Source organism: Petaurus breviceps, unplaced genomic scaffold (genome assembly GCF_028583685.1).
Source record: "Petaurus breviceps papuanus isolate PSGF00001 unplaced genomic scaffold, PetGlider_PUasm1.0 90701, whole genome shotgun sequence".
NCBI classification, from domain to species: domain Eukaryota; kingdom Metazoa; phylum Chordata; class Mammalia; order Diprotodontia; family Petauridae; genus Petaurus; species Petaurus breviceps.
In genome coordinates this window covers 9,402,355-9,411,693 of record NW_027187316.1, presented here as the reverse complement: position 1 = coordinate 9,411,693, position 9,339 = coordinate 9,402,355, and positions in this window count along the sequence as shown.

Here is a 9,339-nt window from a genome sequence, read left to right as displayed (position 1 = left end):
CCAAACAAATTAGTAGTCACAGGCACAGTCTGGGGGACCTTTACTGGGGAAAGAGACTAGGGAGAGATGGCACCATATACGGCAAGGAAGGAATGGGCAGAGACAACTACTAGTAATCCTATGGGTGTCCTCTAGTGGCGACAACTAAAGGTTTAAACAGAAGTGTGGCTACCTTCTCAAGTCTAGAGTTTACTGTAGCTTACCAAAACAAAGGGGAAGAAGGAAACACGGAAACACACACACACACACACACACACACACACACACACACACACACATACACACTCCATGTGTATATCCATTTTTCAAGATGTAAAAAATTACTTCTCAAGCTACTTAAGCATGAAAGTATCATCTTGGAGTGATGACCATAGAACCATAGATTTAGAATTTGAAGTGACCTAAGAAGGCATCCAGCCCAAATCCTGAATTTTACAGAGGAGGAAACTGAGGTCCACAGAGCTTAAGTGATTTTCCTAAGGTCACATAAATAATAAACTACAGAGATAGGATTTGAACCTAAGTATTCTAGCTCTAGTGCCCCTTCTCTTGTACCACCCTGTCTCTCAAAAGTCATTACTTTCCTGACTTAGTGTCTCTTCTCACACTGTTCCCTATACCTGGAATGCCTTTTATCTCCTTTTTGCCTACTGAATTCCTAATTATTGTCACCCATAGCACAGGAAGACTCCATTTCCAGAAAAAAGGGGATATGGCTCTGGGATGATACAGATTAGATTCAGTCTTAGGGGAGCCTAACCCCAAAGAAAGGGGATTAGTTGCATTGTTGGTGGAGTTGTGAACTGATCCGACCATTCTGGAGAACAATTTGGAACTATGCCCAAAGCGTTATAAAACTGTGCATACTCTTTGATCCAGCAATACCACTACTAGGTCTATATCCCAAAGAGATCATTAAAAAGGGGAAAGGACCCACATGTACAAAAAATTTATAGCTATTCTTTTTGTGGTGGCAAAGAATTGGAAATTGAGGTGATGCCCATCAATTGGGGAATGGCTGAACAAGTTGTGGTATATGAATGTAATGGAATACTATTGTTCTAAAAGAAATGATGAGCAGGCAGACTTCAGAAACAACTGGAAAGACTTACATGAACTGATTGATTCTGAGTGAAGTGAGCAGAACCAGGAGAATACTATACACAATAACATCAACATTATGCAATGATCAGCTGTGATAAACTTAGCTCTTCTCAGCAATACAATGATCCAAGACAATTCCAAAACACTTGTGATGGAGAATGCTATCCACATCCAGAGAAAGAACTATGGAGTCTGAATGCTGACCAAAACAGACTATTTTAACTTTTGTGGTTGTTGTTTTTCTTTCTCATGGTTTTCCCCTTTTGGTCTGATTCTTCTTTCATAACATTAATGTGGAAATATGTCTAACATGATCATATATGTATCACCTATATCAGATTGTTGTCTTGCGGAGGGGGGAGGGAGAAAAATTTGGAACTCAAAATCTTACAGAAATGAATGTTGAAAACTATCTTTACATGTAATTGGAAAAAATAAAATACTGTTAGGTGCGAAAAAAGAAAGGGGATTAGGCTTTCTCTCTCTCACTCTTTTTGGTTCATTGCCTCCTCATTAAGGCAAATATCTAAACTGCCTCTAAGGAAAATATCCAAAATAAAACTTGTTTCTATGATTTCCCCAAAAGTGATTAAGAAAGACTTCTCAGAAGTGTCCATTACGCAATTAGACAATGGGTACTGGATAAGACAGCTATTTATTTTCTTTACCAAACAAGAAATGCTTAAAAAACAAAGACTCATAAGAATGCATTAATAACATTCTAAATTTTTTTTAATTTTTTAAAATATTTTTTCACTTATTATCCCAGGAGGTAAAGATAACTTTGTAGGACTGCTATATGCCTCACATATGCATTGTCAGAGTAACTCCCAAGGTCAAGATCTTCTGACCAGCCAAGGCACTGCTTTTCCCTGGGCAAGTTATTTAACCTCTCTGAATACCTCTGTACGTAGGTTCACTCTTCTGATGCTGCCATTACACTGCTCTCTCTTGGACTGTTGTAACTTTGCTATTTCCCACTAGGTGTCATATCTGTAATGCTTCCCATCTCTGTCATTCTCTGAGGCTTCTCTGCTCTCCTGGGGATGTGTCACATTCTACTGGTCTTATGGTTGCTGCTGGGCATAGCTCCTAGCTCCTAACTCCTGGGCTTCATTCAGCTAGGGCTACCTGCCAGCAATCTCCGCTCTGGTCACAAGAATATAATGACTGGAAAGCCTATCCCTGATAGGACTGCTCTTTAGCTATAGTTAAAGGCTATGGGCCACCACTGCCAGCTAATTAAAATCAGAATGCCTCCATGTTAAGATTATCTCTTTTCTTTTAATACCTTTTTTTGGGAGCTAAAATCATAGTTCTTTTACTGGACAACTATCTGATTTCTGGTTAGAAGTTTCTAAGACTTCCCTCTGGCTTGGCATATAAATGAATCTGAGTCAAAGCAAAAGGTAAGGAAAGGAGGGAGGATCAGTTTCCCCATCCATCTGGTCTATATTTCTGCCTTTACTATGTCTATCATTATAATGCTTATTATGCGTTTTGTTTTTTTTTACTATATCTAATCAACAAGCACTATGTACCAAGTAATATGCTAAGCACTGGGATACAAATAAAACAAAAACACAGTCCTTGACCTCAAGAGTCTCACATTCCAATGGGAGAGACAATATGTAAATAACAAAGATATATACAGACAACATGTAAATAAATAAGATATTAAAAAATTAAATGAAAAGTAATCTCAGAGGGCGAAGTCAGTGGTAGCTGGGAGAAAAGGGAAAGATCCTTTGTAGAAGGTGGGTCTTGAAGGAGCCCAGACAGTCTAAGAGTCAGAGGTAAGATAATAGAGAACCTCAGGCATGGGAGACAGCTAGTGCAAAGGAAGGGAGATGGGAGATGAGTGTGCTATATGCCAGAAACAGCAAGTAGACCAGTGAGGGCAGTAAAATGTAAGAAGGCTAGAAAGATAGGAAGGGTCTAGGTTATTAAGAGATTTAATACAAAACAGAGTACCTTATATTTGATCCTAGAGGTAATAGTTAGAAAACAATAACAAGGGGTGGTTAGGTGGCACAGTGAGTAAGAAAGCCGGCCCCAGAGTCGGGAGGACCCGGGATCGGTTCCAGCCTCAGATACTTAACGCCCACACACAAAAAACTGGCCATGTAACCTTGGGCAAGTTAATTTAACCCCAATTGATTTAAAAAAAGAAAAAAAAACCAATAACAAGACTGATCTGAAGGAATAAAAAAAGTCAAGATTCTTAAGAGAAATAATGAGAAAAGTGGGAGGGAAGAGGGTTTAGCTGTACCAGATCACCAAAGCAGAAATCATCAAAACTAAATAGAAACACTAATTAGATTAGGTACACAACATATAAACGTAAATGAACATAGTATTTGATAAACCCAAAGACCTCAGCTCCTAGGGTAGAAAACTCACTATTTAATAGAAACTGCTGAGAAAATTGGAAAATAGTCTAGCAGAAGTTAGGTTTAGACTAAGATCTCATACTATATACCACAATAAGATCAAAATGGATATATGACATAGATATAACAGGTCATTTTATAAAGAAATTTGAAGAGCAAAGAAGGAAATGCTTTTTGAAACTATAGATAAAGGAAGAGTTTATGACAAGACAAGGGTTAGAGCAGGGGTGGGGAACCTGTGACTGTAAGGTTACATGTGGCCTTCTAGGTCCTTAAGTGTGGCCTCTTGACTGAATCAAAATTTTACAGAACAAATCCTTTTATTTTTATTAATACATTTTCATTTGTCTTTTATATTTTTATTTTATTTTTCAAATGAACTTATTTAAAATTCCAAAGAATAAAGTAAGTTTCAACAAAATAATCCTCCTAGATTGACTGATACAATTAGAACATTAGTAAGCCATAAGGGATAAACTGATGGTTGCTATGCTTATTATTTAGTTGTAAGTTCCCCCACCTAACTGACACTACTAACATGAGGCTGTTTGGTGAGAATTTATGAGGGCTGAGTACACCAGTCTGTTATCAACTTTTGACAATGGTGCATTGTGTTTCTATTTGAAATGGAATTTCTGAATAGTTGCACAACTCAACAGAATTTTTTAATTCTGTCGGCTTAAAAGTTCATCATGTCAAAGAAAACCAAGAGAATGCTGTTGGAAGAAAACATTTTTTAACTAGGATTGGGAATTGCAGAATTATCTTGTTTCTGCTAAAGATAAGATGATTCGCTTGCTTTGTGATACTGCAATATCAACATTAAAGAAATTCAGTGCTCATCAGCATTGTAACACTCATAAGGACCACAAATATTTTAAATTAGAGGGAGAAGTGCAAAAGGTTGTATTGCAGAAATTAAAAGATAAAAAGCAAAAGCAAAGACAATTCTTTCAAGCAGCAATAAGACCTGGAAATAATGCTACTGAAACAACTTATAAAGGAGCTTATATATGTTTGGGGAAAGAAGGAAGCCATTCAGTGATGTAGATGCTGTGAAAGAATTCATTGTCAAAGTTGTAGGATGCTGTAGCAGCAAGCACCCCAAGCGCGTCCTCAGGGTTTGCTGCTACCACAGGTTCTTGGATCTGCTTTGATAAAGGAAAGCAACTCAAAATGGGTTAACAAGCTTACTTTAATCAGTCAGACGTATATAATTTACCTAGTTCAGGGGAAAAAGATCAGCACCCCGAACTTCAGAACATACAGACAGAATTATCAAGACAGAAACAGATCAAATAGACAGTTTCCAAACTGTCCAACCATTACATCCATACCCAGTCAACATCTGGGTTTCCACATCTGGGTTTTTCAAAGCCGGGGGACTCTCAACAACGGCTTCCCAGAATTCAGATCAAATCACAGAACACTTCTCAAAGTGAGTCCCAAAACAAAGCTACACATCAGGGCTTATATAGCCTTCTCCTGGCTCAGAGAATGTAACAACCTTATTGACTCACTGGCCGATCAAGAAGTATCTACTGAAAAACAAGCCTCCCTCCCCAGGCTTCAGGTGCATTTTAGCCTAGGGGCAGGGAAGATCTTCCAAATTTTCATTCCCATTACAGATGCTTAGATCCATAACTTTTCAAAGTGCAAACAACTGCCTCTTCCAAGGAAAACCACAACGGACTGGCAGCATGAATTCAACTTCAACTTAACAGAACAAAATTGATGCAATATTTCTTTCTGAGGAAAAAAAAAAAAAAGCTTTATTCCCAATCTTTTGTGCAGAATAGGGTCCTTGGGAAGCTGCCCTCCATTTCCCATGAGCCTGTCCCTGTCCCCATCTCTTCCTTCAGGTTTTCTTTTGTGCTCAGAATATAGCAAATTGGGGGTGGACAGCTATGAATGTTTCAGACTTAGGACAATGGTATGAAAGGGAATGGCCAGACTGGAGGAGACATGAAGAGATTAAGTAAGAACAAAGGAATCACAAGGTGTTGCCTAGGCGGAGTGTGGATAAGGGGAAGGGGCAGAATTTGAGGCTGGGAAAGGGATTTTACAGAATACAATTTTACAATATAAATTGCGGTTACAATTGCACAAACTGGTTTTACAAATTTGTTTAGACCCCAGGTGCCCCATCAGGAAGACTGCATTAATATTTAGCTGTAATCAAATGTGGCTGAATTCAAGAAATTTCAATTAGATATACTTAAAAATATAGGGGGGGGGAGGGGGCAGCTAGGTAGCGCAGTGAATAGAGCACCGGCCCTGGAGTCAGGAGGACTTGAGTTAAAATCTGGCTTCAGACACTTGATACACACTTACTAGCCATTTGACCTTGGGCAAGTCATTTAGCCCCAATTGCCCTGCCCTTTCCCCTCCAAAAAGCAAAAATAAAATAAAATAAAAATATACATTATTTTGTAAAACTCTAACTACTATGTACTTAATAATTTCAAAAAATGAAAACTGTCGATTTTAAAGTTAACTAACCTTTTAATGACTTTGTTGTGTCTGATTTTTGTTGGAAACCATTTGAATATTTGGTTGCAACATGGAAGTATGTAGTTTCAGTTGATCCTCTAGCTGGGTATCAGTCATTTGTGACCTTAAGGGCGTCTTGATTTGGGTTAGGTAGCAGAATTTAGATTGTCAGCAATAAATAGTTAAAAAGCAAGAAAACATTTTTTGGGCATGTTGCCAAAGGTGTGGGTATTCCACTGCATTTTTTCCATATTTCAATTGGATCTTTTTTAGCATCAGACAATGACTTTAAATATCATCTACTGAGAACTCTGTCAATTCCATCTGTAGTTCTTCAGGTGCCTTGGTGACACCAACTAGGTGAGGCTGAAATGCTGATTTGAGTGTGATGTTATGATCCTCAAAGTCACTGAAGCTTTCATTGTATTCTTCAGATAATAGGCCTATAACAGCTGTGTATTCTTCTAAGGATTTACCTATAGCATCCTGCTCCTCAATGACCTTTGCTAACTGGGGAAAATGTTCATCTGAAATTTCCTTTTGAAGAAGTGTTTTGAAAAAAGATAGCTTTTATAGAAGGGTGTTTAGATTTATGGGAATGGGAGGATGGGGAGAGATTCTTAGAGGGGGGATAGACTAGTATCTATCACGGTAGCAGGCATGAGAAGGTAAACAGGAAAGAGAAATAATAAAGACTTATTAAAGTTGAACTATTTACATTCCTCCATGGAACAATTATATTTGTAACTCATGAGACCTTTCTCGGTATTAGGGTAGTTGGAAGGAATATATATACATATATACATATACACACACACACACACACACACACACAGAGGGCACAAGGTGAGTTGAATATGAAGGGATGATATCTAAAAAATAAAATTAAGAGATGAGAGAGGAATGTATTTGGAGGAGAAAGGGAGAAGTAGAATGGGCTAAATTATCTCACAAAAAAGAAAAAAGAAAAAGTTTTTACAGTGGAGGGGAAGAAGGGGGGAGGTAAGAGGTAAGGAGTGAATCTTACTCTTCTTGGATTTGTCTTAAGAAGAGAATAACATACACACTCAGTTGGTGTAATAGTAATTGAATTTAAAGATCCCCCTGTATTGGCTTGGTTTTTGGTTTGGTTGTATTAAAACCCAGAGCTTGTGAATCCCACTTGTGGGATGGACTTGTTGATGTGAAAAGAGAGGGCTGAACTGGGAGGAGCTGGTGACATAAATTTAGAGAGATATAAGAAAAGGGAGAGGCAGAAGAACTTTTTGGAAGCAGCATCTTGGAGGCAGAGAGAGATGGAGAGGATTGCTGAGGGCCACTTTGAATTGCCCAGGACTTTTTTTTTTCCCCGTTATTAGCTCATGTTTCTAATGTTTTAAGGTTTATATGACATGAGCTCATACATAAAAAATCCAAGGGATTCAACAACAACAACAAATTGGAGAGATAATTAATAAGTTTAGCAAAATAGTAGGTTCTTCTTACAAAGGACCAAACATCTCTATTTTTGGACTTTCTGAAACATAAAGAAACTGATAGGAGCTAGGTTTTTGTTGTTATTCAGTCATTTAGTCATGTCTAACTCTCCATGACCCCATTTGAGGTTTTTTTTTAATCTTTTTTTTAAATTAATTTGTTTGTTTCCTTTTAGTTTACAGGATTCAATTCCACAATTCCTTGAGTTTCACATTTTGTCCCCCTCCTCCCCCCCCCCCATGGTGGCTTATAGTCAAGTATAGGATCTGTAAATACTTTCACATTATACATTAGTCAGGTTATAAGGACGGATTGTACCAGTTGGAATAAAAAATGGTAAAGAGGACATAAAACCAAATAAGAGAAGGAAAAAGATCAGGTATTTTGTTTCCACCTGGATATAAACTTAGTTCTTTCTAGTTCTTTCTCTGGATGCACATATTTCTCTCCATCATGAGTCTTTTGGGATTGACTTATATCACTGCATTGCTGAGAAGAGTCCAGTCTATCAAAGTTGGTCATCACACATATGTTGTGTCTGTAATTGTGTAAAAATTTCTCCTGGTTCTCTCAGCATCAGTTCTTTTAAGCCTCTCCAGGTAAATATGAAGACCGTCTGCTCCTCTTTTCTTATAGCACAATACCATGTTTCCCCGATAATAAGACCTATCCCGAAAATAAGCCCTCCCCTTACTGTGTAAGATTCCTCTAAAATAAGCCCTCCCCCGAAAATAAGCCCTATTGAGATTGCTACTGTAGTGAAGGTGATCCCCTGAGCTACATGCTACATTACGGTACCCTCTGTATGCACCGTCCCCCCCCTTCCCCCTGGTGAAACGCACGCCGCACTCCGAACTGCATCCAATCAGAGCTGCAGAAGTGAGCGCGTCATCCTGTTCTTCCCCAGTGATTTGCTTGCTGGCGCCATTGAGAGCAGTGCCGCAGAGGAGAGCTGAGGCAGGACAACATAAGCCCTCCCCTGAAAATAAGTCCTCTGGTGTTTTTCTTTTCAAAAAAATAATAAGACAGTGTCTTATTATCGGGGAAACACAGTAGTATTCCATAACATGTATATACCACAACTTGTTCAGCCATTCCCCAATTGATGGGCACCCCCTTAATTTCCAATTCTTTGCCACAACAAAAAGAGCTGCTATAAACATTTTTGTACATATGGGTCTTTTTCACATTGCTATAATCTCTTTGGGATATAACCCTAGGAGTGGTATTGCTGGATCAAAGGGTATGAAAGTATTTATAGCCCTTTGGGCATAATTCCAGATTGCTCTCCAGAAAGGCTGGATCAGTTCACAACTCCACCAGCAATGTATTAGTGTTCCAATTTGCCCACATCCTCTCCAGCATTTGTCATTTTCCTGTTTGTCATCTTAGCCAATCTGACTGGTGAGATGTGGTACCTCAGAGTTGTTTTGATTTGCATTTCTCTAATCAATAGTGAATTAGAGCATTTCTTCATGTGCTTATAGATATCTTTAATTTCTTTCTCTGAAAATTGCCTGTTCATATCGTTTGACAATTTATCAATTGGGGAATGACTTGTATTCTTATAAATTTGACTCAATTCTCTGTATATTTTAGAAATGAGTCCTTTGTCAGAGACATAGGTTGCAAAGATTCTTTCCCAATTTCCCACCTCCCTCTTAATCTTGGTTACATTGGCTTTGTTTGTACAGAAACTTTTCAATTTCATGTAGTCAAAATTATCCATTTTACATTTTATAATGTTCTCTAATTCTTGTTTAGTCATAAAGTCTTTCCCTCTCCACAAGTCTGATAGGTAAACTATTCCTTGTTTTAGGAGACTGCTTACAGTATCAACATTTATACCTAGATCATGCACCCATTTAGACTT